The 18,772-nt window shown below is 41.3% G+C and overlaps 1 long non-coding RNA gene across 1 annotated transcript in view; it reads right to left on the bottom strand.

Moving 5' to 3' along the window:
- Positions 1 to 7,340, bottom strand: part of LOC134550571 (uncharacterized) — an 84,615-nt gene extending 77,275 nt beyond the window's left edge. The window contains exon 1 of the long non-coding RNA XR_010080359.1: positions 6,357 to 7,340. This is a non-coding gene — a long non-coding RNA (uncharacterized LOC134550571). The remainder of the gene's footprint in view (positions 1 to 6,356) is intronic.
- Positions 7,341 to 18,772: the final 11,432 nt, after the last annotated feature.

The following is an 18,772-nucleotide window of genomic DNA, read 5'->3' as shown; positions in this document are numbered from 1 at the left end:
GCCTACTTGTAAAATTTTCTATACAGAGAACTTAAAAAAAAAATCTCCTCAGCCTGTGTTTGAATGTGTGGACAAAACTGCTTCAATAGGGAGCAAGGGAAAGAAAAACAATGGTCAAGAGCAACACTGCTGACTGTTAATAGACAACAGCTTCTCTTGACATAAAATGGTGCCGCTCCACCGAGGTCAGGGGAAGAAGCAATGTTTTATCTTCGCTAAAGAATATCTGGACATAACTGTTTCTCACTTTTATATTGTAATTAATACTTTAACATTCTTAAACATTTTCCTATGAAGCAGTTAATGAAGCAATGCTTGGATCTTTGAACACATTTACAGCCATTATTAAGATATAGGAAAAAGTAAGGTCCTTTAAGAAATGAAGCAACAGGAGCCATTAACCAAAACAAAGAGATCACAAGACGTGTTGAGCAGCAATCGAACCAAATGGCTACCTTCCAAACTGACATTGCAAGGCTGAAACAGGGGGGACAAAGGATTTCAGACACACTTAGGCTGGGGGAGAAGACAAACCCAAAATAACAGACAGGTACAGACAAGAATGTTGGCTCAGGGATGCTTAAGATCAGATAGCAAACACATTAACCATAGAATCTTTCCTGTGCTCAGGAAAGGCAATGGAACCATGTTTGTTCTTTACAAATAAACAGGATTACAGCAAACCAAATTTGATATTAATTCTCTCCTTTTACTATTGATCCCTGCTGCTTTCCCCAGTCTGGAAAACTCACTGTCAATTTAGCTCAAAAGGACAGCACAACACAAAAGAATCAGAAGCCATTTGAAGAAAGCTACACACACATGCTCCCCTCTCCCCATCAAAGCACAGCTCTGTTCTTCCAGCTTCTTTGGCCCTCTGTTTTACTCTGTAAAATGGAAATAATGTGGCAGAAAAGAGTGAGAGTCACAGATCATGAACCCACTCGGTGAGCTCTGGGAGAAGGAGCTCCCCTTCTGCCCTTCAGCATTTTTACGTCTGCAGTACCTCCCTTGCGGTAAGAGCTACCTACATGGGGAATATCTGGGTTAGTTCTATGCACAGAAGATACTCCCACTCAAAATATTTGTGGAATACCACCAGTTTCAGATGTGTGGCTGAGGAACCTCAATTAGAACAGAGGAGGTTTTAAACTCCTTTAAATACAAAGCTCTTTACAAATATCAGACTTTGTGACATGACATCAGCTGTGAATGTAAAACGACATAGGGATGTGTTTTCCTGCAACAACAAAAATTTAAAGATCAAATACCTTCTCTTCAGATTCCCCATACTGATTTCTGAAAATCTAATGAAACACAATGTATGTTTGCAAAGCAGAACATTTGCATATGCTTCATTAATTAGTTTGGCAAGGCCTCCACTACCAAAGGTGCATGTATTTTTACACAGGCTTCAGCAATCTGCCTTCAAGCTTTCAATATTCATGTTTCTTCACTATTTGTGCTCTCTATCACTGCATTATATCTATAGCTATGTATATAGATATACTTTTAATGGATCTTGGAATTTGTCCTCCTGCTAGGATTTATAAAATTATCCTTCCAGAAAAACTTCCATGAACTTGACTGGAATAGGAAGGGTGGTGCCCTCTTTTCCTTTTCTTGGAGCTCCATCTCCAGCAATGCTGTCTGTGTAATCTTGGCATCACATCTCACACTAAGCTCATGATGAGCTGAATTTTCAGTAGAACTGGCTGTGAATTTTCAGATGAAACAACTTCTCATTGGAATACAACAGCTTGTTCAAACAGAATGTTTTGGGCTTTGAAAACCTTCCAGCTCAGGGAAGTTGTCAAAGCCCAAACACAGACAGGGATGTCTTATAAATCTGCTCGTGGGGCTCCTAAATCAACATTCTTTGGCAAGGGAGTGATGGACTTCCTAAGTTTACTGTGACACCTGAGGAGCTGCTTTCTCCTGGTTTGAACAGAACCAGGAATAAGAAACAGCTGTTTTTCTGAAACCAGTGTTTCTGAATTTCCTTTCCATCTCCAATTCCCTGTTTTTACATCTCACTCCACACCCAAACATCCCAACAGAGGTCTTCTGGCAACACAGAAATGTTTAGTACCACCTTCTCTGGCCCAGTGTACTGAGAGTAGTAAGGGGACTACAGGGAGGAGAGGGGAAACACTGAGAAGAGTGATGAAGCAGCAGGCTCTGGAGCCTTCACACAGACTTACCTGGCTGATGAAGCCCTGGACTGGCTTGAGAGCTTTTTCCAACTAGCTCCAGCCCAGCTTTCACTTTGGGTTTTACTGCTGGAAAAAGCTATCTAATGCCAGTCACTTGTGGCAGTACTTCACAAGAATGATCTAGAACATCCAAAAGTAACAGATGGGAAAATCCACATAAATTATTATAATGCTTTAAACTCTGAAAGCAAAGGGCACATCTTCATGCAGAACTTGTCCTGTCTCTCCTCAAATAATAACGACATGCTAAAAAGTCTTCCTACACATTAGAAAAATAAGGGGAAATGGGAAAGATATCAGAAAGGAAATGCAAAACCTAAGAGGGTTGGAGAATTGCCTTCTTTATTTTTACACAATTATCTTCACCTTTTCACAAACATAAATATACCCTCATGTACCTTTTTGTGGTACTTGAGCCCCTAGTAATCATCAAACACGCATTAAGTGTTTATGAAGCAAGGAGCAACTTTCTCAAGTCTTATGCGCTCCCTCTAAGAACTCCACGTCCATTCAGTGGAGGCAGAGGCAAGGGCTGGACCACATGCTAGAACATAACATGGTTTACCTCATAAACTGCACTGCACCTCCTGAAAACCAGGTACCCCTCGGCCTCAATCCTGCCCACTGTGCACTGTGTGCAGCCATTAAATAAAGCCCCCAGCGTTTTACTGAGGTTGGACAATCACACTGGACAACATAACAGGATCAATGCAGGAGATGAGGATAAAGACCAAACAGCCCTGGAGATGTCCTGGTGAAGACAAGTAAACAACAGGCCTCCATAGAGAAGGGGGACAGAAAACTCCAATCACACTGAAATTTATCAAAGCTTAAAGCTGTTTACAATAATGGCTAAGGGAGAACGATTCATTTCAAACCAGGCCAAATTGAGGAAAAGAACCTTGATGCACGCACCAATTTTGTTTCTCAAAGTCAAGAATTGCCTAATCAATAGTAGTGCTAAAAGGAGATGGGCACTCTCAGGGGTACCATTACAAAGAATTGCACTGGATTTTAGCCACCTGGCTCCCAATTGCTTTAATAGCTGTCACATGGCTAAAACACAGGCTAAAGCTTTAAAAGTTTACCTCTTGGTCTTCCTGAGCATCCACTGCTGTCGGGTGGCAAATGCAGGGCAGCAGGAGGGATTTACTCCTGTATTGACCAGTATTAGAACATGCCCAAGAATTTGCACTGCTGCTGCTGCAAGTGTCACTTACTGGGTGAGAAAAGGTAAAGCAGGAGAGGGTAAAAGGGGTGAATGAGAGAAAGTGAAAGAAACTGTACTTAACCCTTCCCCTGTTGATGTGCTGATAGCAGCCTGCATCAGGTACTCACATTGCTGGCCTAATCCAATCAGCACCCCCCCTTCCATTAGCTAAAAATAAACTGGCACTTTTTAGGTAATGCTCTGACTGCTCCCCCCATTCCAAACTGTGCTCCAAATATTAATGGAAAACCTTCAAGGAGCTGAAGGCTTTAAATCAAATAAAGAAGCAGACACAAGGAGAAAAATTTAATCAGAGCAGAAAGGGTTGGATTAGACAGGAACTGTTTTTCCCCAATTGTCACCAGCACTGAACTTCACAGGAGCAATAGCTCGAAAGATCGAAGGAGGCAGACAAAAGAGAAGAGGAAGGAGGGGTTTCTCTCATGATAAGAAGGAAAGGTGGCATCATGTCAACAACATCAGGGCTTGACTTGGTTCCTGGGCCTGCTCATGGTCATCTATGGGATAGTGAGTAACCCCATTCCTTCCTCAGACAGCTTCCACAGCTTCAGAGCCTTCCAGGGGTGAGCAGGGAAATGGGAGTTGGCCTTGGCAGCAGCCTCCTCTCAAGAAGTCACCTTATGGTGAGGGTTTCATAGAACATGGAAATACCCAGCAAGATCCACCACCCTTTGAAAGGAAGTGGGTGATACTCAGTGAATCACAACTCAAGGTGGAAGGAACCTTAAAGATCACTAGACCAGGTTATTCAGAATGCTGTGCAACCTTGGTCACCTCCAGGGATGGGATAGCCACAATTTATCTGGGAAAATTTTTCCAGTGCTTCACTGCTTCGACAGTAAATACTTTCTTCCTAATATCTGACCTAGACCTACTCTCTCCTAGTTTGAAGCCTTTCCTCCCTGTCCTATCACTCCCTGCCACTGGGAAAAATCAATTTTCACCCTTCTTGTAAGTCCGCATTTAAGTACTGGAAAGATACTATAAGGTCTCCCCAAATATTGTCATGAAGAACAACAAATCAAAAGGTTTCTATGTTGAAGTTGTTGGGCAAAGGGGATAAAGAAAATAAGTAAATCAAGGAACATAAAGAACCCAAAGTAACTGAAAATACTGCCATCAATACTAGAACAAAAGCTAAATTTGAAGTTAGGATGACTAAGAAAATAATTTAAAAAATAGGATTTGTGTACTATCAACACTCCTGCTACCCATTTGGAGGACTGAACATCTAAAGTTTAGAAGGCTAATGGTTAGATACTGGTTAGGAGAGAAGAAGGGGAATGACAAGATATTTCCCAAAATACTAGATAACTGTTATGGGCATCCAAAAACTAGGAATTATCTTTATATATATATATATATGAGTTTGAATATATTTCATAGTATGGTTCATTTTCATTGAGCCCTACGTATATTATATATACTTTAGAATAGTTATTTTGAAAAAAAAAAAACAAAAAACCAAACATAATGTCCTGAGGTAAAGCAAACAGTAGGAAAAAAATGAGAGCACTGAGATTTCTATTGAAATAAAGGACAGAAAGCTGATAAGGTGTTGTTACCTGCAGGTCTGACCCAGAACCCATTAATTTGATAAGCTTTGAATCTACCTACAAGAGTAGGGTCATGAGCCCAAGAGCATTGGTCAGTGCTACTGTTACTGTGGCTTTTGCAGTATCTCTCTTCATAGACATTAGAGCCAAACTACATCAGTTCCCCTCAGCTGAGCTGGATTGGCACTTTGGAAATCCTAGTGCACAGGAAATGTTTAAATCCTCACATTTGAGGGGTAAGAGCAGCATACAGCCCAGCTATTGGATAAATACAGCTCAAGAAAAATAAAGGAAGTAGAACTGGCAGGAAAAGAAGAAACAATGAGTAATAAATGAAAAGGGAAATGAAGCAGGAAAAAAGATACAGCAAGGAAGGGAGACTAGGAAAGACTATGGGAAACTGGGGAGGGCAGGAACTAAATTAATCAAAACCAAGAAAGAACTGGGGAAATGGAGACACTGAAAAAAACAGGGGAGCACTTGAAGTCACAAAGTGAAAACAAGCAAGAGACAACAGAAGGAAATAGTGAGGCAATGAGAGAGAGAAAGAAAAGGAAGGGGGAAAGGTGTGAAAAGCTGAAAATGGCAAGATGTAGGAGAGAAAATGGGAGAGAGGAAAAGGGAGGGAAAGAGAAGGAATTGTGCAGGCAAAGGACCAAAAGAGGAGAACAATCCTAGGGAGCCTGCTGTGGTGGGTCGCAGAGGAGTTCACAAGCCCATGCACTCCAACTATTTCTTTTTGATTCTGTGTCATTGTCAGGCTTCAGACTGCAGCTGCAAATTGTTTGTCTGGCAGTTCTGGTAGGTTTGATTCAATAACTCCTGTAAGAGGGCAGGCAGGATATCAATGCTGCTTTATTGCCTTTTTCTCTGCCTACAATAGCAATCCTCCAGTTATACAGTATTATAAAGTGCCATCACTGGGGGTTGTATCTCAGCATAGTCACATCTCATCTTCCTGGGCTATAGTAAGCCGGGAAAGGTAGAAGTCTGAAACTACATGAGCTTTGTGAAAGGATTAACATTGAGGCCTAAAGATTGGCATCAGGGACAGGCACTGAGCAAACAGAACCTCACCTCCCAAGGACTGCAAGGGGAGCTGGGGACACCCTGCTGGATCAGCTCCACCAAAGTACACTTGGTAATCGAGGTCAAGCCTCACTCCAGCCACTAGTGGACAAAGCATTAACACTCCAGAACATTGTAACCACAGCTGGGGACAGAGAAAATACCGTGCGTGGTCCTGGCAGTTGGGTAACTTTTCATGCCTCTCTCCACATCCTTGGGATATGAGCTCTCTAAAAGCAACCATGCAGTGACATCTAACATAAGATTGGACTGACTGACACGTACCTAGCATTTGTCCTCCTGGAAGTTCGTTCCTTCAGGCTGTGGGGGGTGTACCTCTGCAGTCTGACACAGAGAAATTTCTCCAGCCTTGAGTGTTCATGACCTGTCAATAAAAAGAGGCTTTCAGTTATACAATGTCATCACATAGTACCTTTTACAAACACTAAATTCGGGTTAAAAATGTCACAGCAAAATAGGAAAACCACCACACAGAAAAATGCCCGTAAGGCATTTTATTTGTATGTCTTGAAAAAAAAAAAAAAAACCCCAGAAAAATTTCTGACACATTTTTCTGGTTTAAGCCACACAAATCATTCTCATTCAGGCCTGGTCATTACAAATATTGGGAGTACCTGAAAAGAAAGAGACCAATTTAATCTGCTTAAACTTTGACTCTCATATACGCACATATCGAAATCCCTGTTTCATTATAAAAACCATAGATGGATGCCTTTAAGATTGGGTCTAGAAATCATTGTGAATTTACACTGCAGTTTATTCCATATATTTCCATCCTTTTGAGTCACACTGTTCAGCCTCCTACTTATTCTTAATAGATTAATTTGCAATTGCTCCCTCGACATTTCAGCCTTTCATGATAGAGAGCAATTCCTCTCATTTCACTCATCAAGGCTCCATATAATAATGAAAGTTCCCATAGGTCACCTCTGTCATGCCTTATTTCCTTAACCCCTTTAGCCTTCCACCCTGATAAGCGTTCTTAAACCTAGAGCTGTCTGGGTTATGGCAAAAGTAAAATTTCTCCTGTAAGTGATTCTGTATTGCATCAGTTTTATAGAAATGTGACCAGTAACCATGTGATTTCAATTCTCCAACTCCTTTACATTGTCATAATATCCTATTTGTTTTTCCCAAGCAGTTATACACACAAAACTGCTGGGATTCTTCTCTAATAACCTCGGGTCTCTTTTTTCTTCGGTGCACTGAATAATAAGAATTCTGCTGTGGTTCACTAGCTCTAGACCTTCTGTTATAGCCACTAAAAAATCCAAATCATCCTCATCTGGGTGAGAATTGCTTCTTATTTGTTTGCTTAATCTTTGCATTAGGCAGAATAATCAATGTCTGGTATTTTAGTTGTTACAATATTTCAGAATAAAACTGATAGGCAAGATTCTGAGCTGCCACATATTGTCATGTCCCTAACAGCACTTCACTGGTCCAGCTTCACACACTAAATAGATGCTTAAAAAAAAACCCTGGAGAGCACAGCGCCAGTTTGAATTTTCCAGTTGCTCCTTATGACCAGTAGCTGTTTTCCAAGCTGTGGCCCTGCTCTGTGATTTACATGATGTAAGGGAAAGTCATGACACAGCCTGCAGGCAAACAAGCAGGCTCTGGGTGCAAGTGAGGGGTAGCTGGAAGTGTCCAAAAGTAGCCCTGTTCTCTGAAGAAATCCACATTAAACCAACAAACCATGGCATTTATTTAAAGAATGATTTTACATTGCATTGTATTCCAAGTTGTCCCTTCTTTTGTGTAATCTGTCCGTTCAACAGGAGACAAAATATTTCTGACCAGCAACGTGGTGCTAAATAAAACAGCTGCCATTCCCACACACAGCTTTGAGGGCTGTGCATCTTTAGGGGGAGGATAAAACAGTTATCTCAAAGCAATTCAGTGCTGATTGGGTTGGGGATAATTTTCCGGCAACTAAGAATGGAACTGACACCAAAAAATCATTTCAAATAGCTGTGGAGGAGTCACAGGATAGCAACACCTCCTGGTCTCTAGAGACATAGAATTGATTTGAACTGGTCTACCACTTAAATGGAGAAAAGCTATTATCCCATCACTAATCTCTTGAGCCATTCAGTCCCACTTGAAGCAATTTTTTCTTCAATAAGCTATTTTACATATTTCACTTAGTCCCCAATCTACAGGAGAAGCTTATCACGTGATTTGTTTAAAAAGATAAATACCTCTACCCTTCTCATTTCTGCTTATTCTGGGGTTTGTTGCTAATATGACAGAACTATTAAACACGTTCTTCCTCTTCTCTCCTTATGGAGTCCTGCTTTTCTTCCTACCATTCCCAAAATAAGACAACTTCTCATTGGTTTTTGGAAGAAGACGCAGCCTAGAAGCATGTGTTCTAGATTTTTTTTCCACACAAATGTAGATTTATTGCCCTCAACCATCATAGCAGCCATAAGTACAATGCTGATATCTACTCCATACTCAAGAAGGGTAAAATCCAGGATTTGCAGTGCAAAACCACAGAATTGCTAATGCATTTTTGCAAAAGCAATCTTATTTTTTGTTTGTACATTCATGGCCAAAAGATGGATGCAGTGCCCACAAGTTTGCAAAGATGCTGTAATTAGTAAGAGTGTCTCAAAAATTAGGTCTTTGGTGCCTGAAACCAGGGAGAACAGAGCTGCAGTTTGGTAGTAGGGCCACACTGGCCCAGCAGGAGAATTCTTTGTGAAAAGAAATCAAACACACGTTCACGTTCAAACCTCTCAGCTTCTCCCACTGTTTTCCCACTATTTTGTGCACTCAGAGGAGCCTGTTTTGTCTACTTCATGCTTTCTCTTCATTAAGCATCTCCTCTGTAGTTTCTCCCAGCACTGAATTTACTCAGCCCTCCTCCATCACTCCCAGAATTGGAATCTGTGCCTTTGAAAAACCTTCGTTTTCAGGCAGTTCATTTCAGCTCCTGCTCACCTCACAGGTTACACTGCTGGAGCAGCACTGCTTTGATACTGTTCCTCTGGCAGCAATTAGAATCAAATCAGCACCAGGCTGTTTATAAAAAGCGATGTTGCTGTAATGACACTATCAATTCTTCCAAACATTGTAGCTATTTATCAAGTGATTACAGCAGAGTAACTTACTCCAGGTTTACTAGCCTATTTTCCATTGGAACTTAAAAGGTTTTACTGCCTCAAGTATGCCACTTGGACTGCTAATAATTTCAATTTTATTACATTATCATATTTCTTAGATTTATTTCTAGGTTTTGCATAAGATTCAAATTGTTACCCAGTTTATAAAATAATGTGAGTTTATCTTGGTCAAAAATCACATTAGGATAATTATCTTGCCCTTTTGGCAGATAATTCTGTTTGTAATATATTGAAAATGCTTATTTTTTGTCTTCCTAGCCCCTCGTTCTTGCAGAAGAGGCTATTTTTTTCCTTACAAAGGCAACTCCATCTCCCTCTCAGTCAAGAGCTGTCAGGTCTCCTCTTTTTACCCTCTCCATTAAGGGGAAATCAAACAAAAGGTGCCTGCTCCTGTCTTCCACTTCCCCAAAGCAGCAAGATGTGGATAACACTGTAACCTGCCAAATTAAAGACAATTTAGTCAGATACTAAATACTTGCTAAAACTCCCCAATTATCAGAAAGATGTTACTTGTCCAGTTTTACAAGAAAGTTGCAGCACCTAAGGCTGCATTAAGCAAATCACACCTGACCGTCTGGTCGGGGTCTCTGACCCTGGAATGTCTGAAAAGCCACCTATGATCTCCATCATCAGTACTTTGATGAACTGAAATTAAGATTTTTTTTCAGTTTAGAGGATATTTTAATACTTAAAAAGCACAAATATACAATTAGATGAAGCCTCTAGCATTCTGGGGTTTTTTTTTGGATTTTGGTTTGGAGATTTTATTTTTTTTTTGGGGGGGGGGAGGGGGGTAGATTTCTTGTGAAAAAAAAATCAAAATATCACCTATTTAGGAGGAAAAAAATCAGATTTGGGGAATACTAAGTGTCAAATTGTATTTAGAATGCGTGGGGTTTCCTATGTACCTATACAGCATTACTATAAAATAAGAATTTACACTGACGTTTTAAGTTGATGTAAGAATTAGTAAAATAAAATAAAATAGCTCCATCTACTTTATTATGGGCATATACAGCCTAGTACTGATGGAAGGGGCTTGTTTATAAAATAAAATGAGTGGCATTCTGATGTAGAAAAAGTTAGCAATATCCTGAGTGCAGAATAAGTTAAAGGAGGATTTTTCAATACTTCTAATATGCTAAATTCTAATATGCTAATTCTAAATTTCATTGATTCTAGTTCTATCATGCACTCATGACAGAAGTACCAATAAACAAATACTGGGTAATATTCAAAAGGTTTTGAGGTATGATGTTGAAATATGTACCTTTTTTTGAGCAAAATATATTATGCAGCCTAGGAGCTTTACAAAAGCATTTCTCTCTCTGTGTTTTTTCCTACTTTATGTCTAAGAGCCCAGGAAGCTATAGAGTGTATCCCACCTTTTTTCTGCTTTAATGTAGGCAGAGAAAAAGAAGCAATCCAAAATTGGACAACACCTAATTCCCAAAACAGAGGTGAAACCAACTTTGCTTTAAACATTTGGTCCGCGCTCCAGTTTGGTATTAAAGTGAAGATCAGTTTTCACATTTGTGTCTTATTTCTGATGACAATACTATGGAATGTATGCAGCCGGAAAATCGTGCATTTCTGGAGAGGAAACATCTACCTTTGTCATTCCCTGTTGCTCAGAACCCAGGTGACATTAAATCCCCACTGTGCCGGGGAGCCAGCAGCGTGGGGACAACCCGCACACGGCAGCAGCCAGCTACGAGAGAAGCAGCTTGGGCTCCCTCCAGTGAGAACAGGTTCAGTTCTGTGGATTTCAGCAGAGTCACAGGGAAATTGCACCAGCAATTTGTATAAATCACAATGTAGACGAGTTGGCAAAAAAAATTTGGGTGCTTTGCATACTCCGTATCGGAACATTTTTTTCTCTTGTAATGACACAGTGAGGAAGGTGATGATCATAAATATGGAGTGTATCACCCTGTCCCTTTAACTCCCTCCTTACTGCTTTTGCAACATAATACATGCCTCTCAAATAAACTAAACATGTGACATATAAATTCAGTTCATGCTTTTTGGGGGTTATCAAAATCCTGAGAAACCACAACGCTGAAAATCATTTGTCAAAACGTTCTGGGATGAAGTAGTTAAGCTGTCATCAACAGCTTAAACACTGTTTATTTGAATATGTAAAGCAACTTTTTGAAAAAAACAAAAGTACAGAGTCTGTTGATCAGAGTTCTTTCTCCACATGTCTTAATTCTGCTTCCCTGATCTCCTGGGAGAAAAAAAACCCACCAAACTTCAAATGAAGTGCAAAGGCATTGACACCCTCAGCGAAGAAAGCACACTACTCCACTGACACAACTGATGTGACAAAGTATGGCAATGGTATTAGCATGGCACTACAGGATTATTACTCCACAGTGCCCATTATTTGAAATGGAGTTACTCAGTGCTTACCACAAAACAGCAAGCAGCATTTTGCAGTAACACAATAAATAACCCATGTCATCTCTGTATCTACACCTTTTACAGGAGCAAATACATAGCCAATCTAAAAACAAATCTAAAAGTGCTATAATAATGCTGGAATGACATGCCTCTTAAGCTGTTTACAGCTGACAGACTAAGTGAAATGGTTTGACAAGGGAGAACACAGTATGTGTTGACAGCCTTGCTTAGTTCATATTTGAAAGGCAAAATTAAAGTCATACTTTTACAAGGTGCAGGGTTCTGCTCACCTGAAGGACATTCTCTTAAGCAAGGCATGGTATTAAGCCTCTGCCATCCTCCTCCTCCTATCTCCCATTTTTATGTGTAGGCTACTAAGTGGCACACCTCAAAAACCAGTCCTGACTGCCTATCTCAGTAATTGCTTGTGAAAACGTATCATTTAGAAAAGTATGGAGAAAGTAACAGTGAGAACAGCCATAAATGTTCACCCTCCATAATTTAGAGGAGCACAGCAACATATGGGCAGCATTTGGCTTTTCTTACAGCAGGCAGCACTGTCAAGAAAGAGCAAACAAAGGCTGAGTACAAATCTCCTCTGTCCAGGGACACTTTTCACTTGATTACATGAGAGAAAAACATAAAGACACAGTGAATCCTAAAATATAGCGAAATGAGAGCTAAGATAGGTCAGAGGAATGGGCTGCAGACAGGCACTAGGAAAATCAGAGCTGTTTGTCAGGACTTAGCTCTAAGGCAGAGGGAAGCTCAAAGGACAAATGCTAGCCAAAAAATGGGCTCTCACTTCCTACCTCATCCTTACTGAACACATTGGCTGACAGCAACCAGAGGTGGTCAGCAACTTTTGTGGTAGTCAGTGAGAATAATTTGGTGGACTCAGGCCAGCTACTTTCGAAGAGGTTTCTTCACAGCAAAAGTTCCCACTCTTACTTGGCCCCTCACTGTTAGAGGCCATGGGAGGGTATAAACGTTTTTCTTCCCTCCCACTCAGAGTCTCTGTTAGCATAGGGCAGGTGGCCCTGAGGAGGGAAGAGCCAACACCTGCTATTCCTTTTCTGTGGATAAGCCCAGAGTTCAGCTGCTGCAATGCCAGTCAGTCCAGCTCTTTTAATGAGCCCTGTAATTGGTGAAAATGAGCCCAAAGTGGCCAAATGAAATCATCTTGATGAGGGGAACTATCAGGAAAGCATTAGGGAAGTTGTGCATTTGGAGGCATAGGATGGCATTGCCTTTACATTGGACTGACTCTACCAGCCGGGCCAAACAGAACCAAGGAGCCTGGCTGCTGGCAGCACCTGCCTTACAGGTGAGTACAGAGCTGTATCCAAGTGCAGCCTCAGCCCAGACTTCCTATTAAGTGGTTCCAAACAGTTCCAGTCTCCATGTTTGGAGCCCACTGGCAGATCACAAAGAGGGATGCACAAAACTTCTGGTTGAAGCCGCGGTTCAGGAATGGGGATGGTGTGGAGTGAGTGGAAGTGTTTTTTCAAACTAATGGAAGTTTTGCCTACATATTTCTTCTCCCACATGAAGGTCATCAAATGTTCATGTGCCAAATGTTAAAATTGATGCCATCCTAATGAACTCTGAAAACATTTTCCTGTCAAAGCAAATAGAACAAGTTGACATCACTGATCCCAGCATCGACCAAAGAGGAAAAACAAACAAACCATCAGTTAAAAAAACAGAGAGGTTTTTGTGCTTTAAGTTCAAAGATGTGAGTCCAGCAGGGCAATGACAAAGGGGAGCACAGTGCAGATGACAAAAGGGTTATAGTGACTACAAAGGAAGTCAGTCCTGAGAAAAAAAATTGCCTCAGCATCAAGGTCAGGAATATCTGGGCTCCCCCTGCTCCTCGTGTGTGGCACACGAGATGCCCTGTGTCTGAGCTGTGCTGGGTTATTACCTGTAACATGTGCCACAGGCTAGGACCTGAGTGGAGAGTGAAACCTAGAACTAAGCCCTATCAGAAGTCGCAGAATGATTACTCTTAAAAGCAAGCCAGCAGCTCTCAACTTGTCCACCAAGAAACTTTTTTCTCTCCTACTTAACTGCCTGAACTTGCAGCCTTCTCTTCCTCCATCTCCCAGGGGATCTCCCGAATTGTCTATCCAAGTATAAACCATGGAATGGCTACCCTGCTACAACTGGATGCAAGTACAAAGCTATGCGGCTAAATTGGGGTTTGGGAAATCCAAAGACATTTCTTCCTTCTAACATATGATTCCTCTATGTCCCTTGGCAAACCCGTGAAATCATTCCACATGGGAAATAACCATTTCTTTCTCCTTTGCCTCTCCTGCTTGTTCAGAAATTTGGGACAGAGCTCATCTTGCTGTGCACTGTTTCTAGCAAAGAAATGTCAGACCGCAGCCTCTCTAGGTAGCTTGGTGTGGTCAGTATACAACTAATTAAAGCTAATTTTACCATTCCCACAGCACAGAGGAAAAGACAGACTTTCTGCAGAGTGCACAGTGGGTATGCAAGCCTGGTGAAAGCAGATAGGTGCCAAGAACTGATGTAGTCCCAATATTAATATTTCTCTTCAGGTTTTTTGGGCATTTTGTGAAGGGGATTTTTCACAGTAACTGCTGTAGCATACAGGTCCTGTTGAAAAGTACAGCATTAAATCTGGGAGTAATGGCAGAGGAACCAGACCAGAATTGAAAGGATGATACATATTTTGTTGTCCTTACATCAAAAATATTTCCATTTTATGTACTGTTTTAATTTCCAGTTCTCCTATGCCCACCCTGTGCCATAACCCAGGTTTTTTGAACTGAAAGGCATCATCTCAGCTCCCATTTCTCCAAAAGTCACTTCTAATCTCAGTCACTCTCCAGCCCTGTAGTTTTCCTTCTCCTTGACAAGCCTGACCACTTAAATTTCTGTCAGCTCAGACAACATTTGCCCACACCCCTTTCTGTTCCTATCTCATTTCTTCTCCTTCCAGTTTTTGTGATGCCATCTTACAATTATGCCAGCACACAGAGCATGCAGCAGTAGACATATAGATCCTGACTGCATTCAGAAAAGGGGAAAGGTCGAAGTGAATAACATCCCATGTATGAATGATTTCCTTGCTTGCTATACTACAGTGAGCTGTGCTTTCATAGACTGTGATGGATGTGAGTTATGGGTCACTCCCTCACTTGTGAAAATAAATGTACATTTGCCAATTGTTATACTGTATATTACAAAATTCTATTGTTTAAGATTTATGCACTTAGTAGACCAATCACACAAACAATACAGGTACAGCACAACAGCTCTGCTACCAGGGTTTTTTTTCCCATTAAGACAGACAGAAACACAATCACCCTTAGCCATAAAGTGGTGCTGCATTATCCAGAGGGGGACATTTTATGGACAACAAGTTTATCACATCCAGAATTTGACCTGGGTGCAGTAGACTTAGCATGTGTTAAGTAATGCTTAAGTGATTTGCTGAAGTGGCCTAATAGCACAAAACACTCCTGGCTCTATTTGCTTATAGATACATTTCAAGTCACTCATTGAAGTCTGTAGTGCCCTAAATGGTCTGGACCCAGTTACTTAAGAGATATCATCTCTCCTCATAAATTTTATGTGGTAATTGAGAACTACCAGTTGGTTTCTTTTCCTGGGTGGACAGTGGGATGTCTAAAATAGGAGATACATGAGCCTGGAACCTGTCCTCATCAGCCTTTGGACACAACAGTGCTCCAGAGGACTATTTCAAGGAGAAATATGAAGCTGGTCTCTTTCGTGTGGCAAACATCAGTTCATGTCTTGAATGATCTTTTACATCATGTATGTTAGAAAGGGAGCCTGGCTGAGGCTGGCCACATGTTCAGAAAAGCTGTTCCAGAAATCTCTTTCCCTTTCTCCTGTAACCACAGAACCAGTGCAAAAGTGCAAAATTTGCACTCTTGCACGCACCACATGTGCCACAAGGTCTGAGCTGTCTTTGCATCCAGGTAATGTCACCAGAGAGACTGGAAACCCTTGCTGATCCCACCTCCTGAAGGGTCCTGGCTTACCTTAGCTAACAAGAGTGTGTCCTGACCACCTGTATTTTATTTACAACCACGTGCTCCATTTCAGGTTCACTGTCACTGGCAGGAGCTGCTGAAGCACTGGATGCCCTTATCTGCTTTCTTCAGGGAAACAGATACATAAAATACATAAGATAGCAAGGTTTTAAGATTAAATGCTACAAACACAGATTAAATTACATTATCTTCATTCCTTTAAGGAACTCCTTTCCATGGCATTCTAATCCAAGTTTCCAAAATGATTCCTACTTCCATTCACATTTAGAAACATTTCAAACGCAGCAAAGAGGGAATGCATTAGTGGACAGACCTGGGCACATGAAGTTCAGGCCTGCCCTCCAGCCATTCCTGAACCTCAGCTGAGCCCATCCAGGCAGGGCTGCACAGGCCTCTCCAGGGGAGAGCCAGAGGGGCCCCCAGCAGTGGGGAAAGCTGATCATGGCACAACCTCTTCTCAAAACCAAAATACTGACACTTAGGATAATCAAGAATGAAAGCATTGCCTTCATCTTGGTTTCCATGATGCCAGCAGAGACTGTCTGGTCACCTTCTTGAGGGAAAGCTTGATTCAGGAAGGTAGCCCGGATGAAAAGGAGCCAAGAAAGGCAAATAGCCACCCACAAGCTAACAGCCTCAGTGGGTTGTTCTGCTGTTTGCTTTAGTTCACTGGCTTAAAAGGGTCAGCAACCCTCATCCTGAGGACCCTGTTAGTGAAGTAGCTTTGAGCAAAACATATAATTAACCTTTGGAATTCACTGTATCAGGATATCATTGAGGAAGCATATGAGAAAGATTTTAGTTTTTTAAAAAAGGAATGTATGTAGGCAACTCTAAAGACACAAATATCTGGGTTTTTACTACAGAAAATTCACTGGTTGCAGCCACCAAACACTGTGCTTCTGAGAATCAAGAATAAACAAAACCATGCACTAGTAATAATTCTTCACTCGCTAAATGGTAGGTGAATAAAATGGGCAAAACCAGTAAGAAGAACCCAGACTGCTCAGAGTCTTCAGAAAGTGCCACTCACAGAGGCAGGAATATAAACTACAGTTGGTGAATGGATACTTGACCTATTCCATCATGTCAAATTTTGTGTCCAGCTCTTTCCTTCACATTCACTTACATTCTAGCTCCCATGTGATGGCCTTTCATAACCTTAGAACAATTAACCAAATGCACATAAACCCAGGCTGACCACAAAGACGTAACAGGCAAGTTGAAAGCAATATACATCCAGAGAAGGTTTTAAAGAATCAGGAAACAACCAAAAACATTTTGTTTTACTGTGCAGGAGACTCACATGGCTTCTGCTAAGAAAGACCCAACTAACAAACCTGCCTGAGAATGGCATCCTTCAAGTGACTTCTATTACATTTAAAAAAACTGTAAAATCCCTGGGTTAGAGGGACAGAGCAGCAGACAGGAGACATGAGATGCCTGGAATGCACTGACATTTGGAGTACTTTGAAGCAGTAAGACACAACTCTCAGTGCAGGGAAGTTCTGAAATGTGCAGCACATGCTGAACCATCAGCATTCTGGCAGCAAGACTGTGTGAAAAGGATCTGTACAGACAGGATGCCACAAATTCTCCCATTTTGTTACCAGTAGTATAAGAAAAATCAAGACAACACAGCTTTGGCACTACTGAGTGAACTTATCAGAGAGGTAGAAATCGTATATCGTTAGAAAACTAGTGTCATGTAACTGACTACCAGGCATTCACAGGGCTCTCTCCTCATCCTGTATCCCTTCACATTCATCAGTCCATTCCAGCTTTGAACAGGTAAACCTTTAGATTTGATCCAAAGGATGTTCACAAGCTAAAAAATAAATAAATTGTAGTTTTGACTTTAACTCTGCTCAATTCAAAGCCAAAATGTGGTTGTGTGTAGTGGTGTGGAAAAACAACAAACCTTAACAAAAGCCCCTACAGCCCCATGAAACAGAGAAAGGGAAACTATGCTGTGAGTTCTGATATTAATAAAAACACAAATGGATTGATTCTAGAGAATTTATTGAATAAAATTTAGTTAGGGTCCTTTTGTTTTGTTTGGACTATTGCACACTACTTAATTTTTATGAGCTTGATTATGCCTTTAAGGCACATTCCAGCAGAGGGCTGAGGTGGAAAACCCTCTCCAGAGAGGAAGCAGCAGAAGGAAAAGCCTCTGGGATGTGCAGGAGTTCAGCTAATCCTTTCTAGGCATGTGTTCAGCATTACCTACTTGCAGCTTTTGCACTTCCCAGTGGAAAAGCAAATCTGTGTGCCAGTGGCTAGGAAGTTTCTGCCTCCTTCAGCCCTCTGTGCTCAGGTATGAGAGGAGGTTGATTTAAATCCCCCGTCAAGCCTAACATCTGCTGGCTTTTTTGTGAACAAGTTATTCTACTTTGGGACCTGTCACCCTGGTTTTTCTGAGTTTTTCTAAAGCTTTCTGCTTTGTTCATGAGATGGAGTCAGCCTTTTAGTTTCTGCACAGTATTAGGAGTCAGTTTTTCAGTTTCTCATGCCTTGGAACATAAACAAACCTTCTTGTTTCTGTTCACTGTCTTTTGTTTACATATTTTCTAGCCTGAAATAATGTTGATTGACAGCTGATCTGGCCAGTGGGGTCAAGGGGTAGTAACCCCAGCAGCCAATCCACAACCAGACCCACAAATGTATAAAAATTAAAGAAATAAACATCCTCACTCTCTTTTTGGGGAGCAGCTCTTGCACTGCAAACCTCTTGCCTCCGCATTGTCATTTTGTGTGTCTGTTGACACAGGGACCCAGTCCCATCACCAAACCCTGGAACTTCTCAGGAAGGATGGAGATGATGTACCTCCAGTATTTCATGGCAGTCAACCCTGGCAAGTTCATAAAAACTCTACATTTCTCACTCTAGAGAATGTATTAGGACTTAAAACATTGATAGTATTTAACTCAGACCTAAGAATGAACTGGTCCTCTCACCTGCCCAGGAGACCAAGTTGTAACTTACACCGAGGGTCTGAAGGTCTTTGACCCCAAGGCTCCTGTACCTCAAACTCTTGATGAGCAGGTGCTGCTCCTTCCACTTCACTTGCCAACTAAGAGG

Source organism: Prinia subflava, chromosome 5, assembly GCF_021018805.1.
Source record: "Prinia subflava isolate CZ2003 ecotype Zambia chromosome 5, Cam_Psub_1.2, whole genome shotgun sequence".
Classification (NCBI taxonomy): Eukaryota; Metazoa; Chordata; class Aves; order Passeriformes; family Cisticolidae; genus Prinia; species Prinia subflava.
This window is presented reverse-complemented; position numbering and strand designations above follow the sequence as displayed.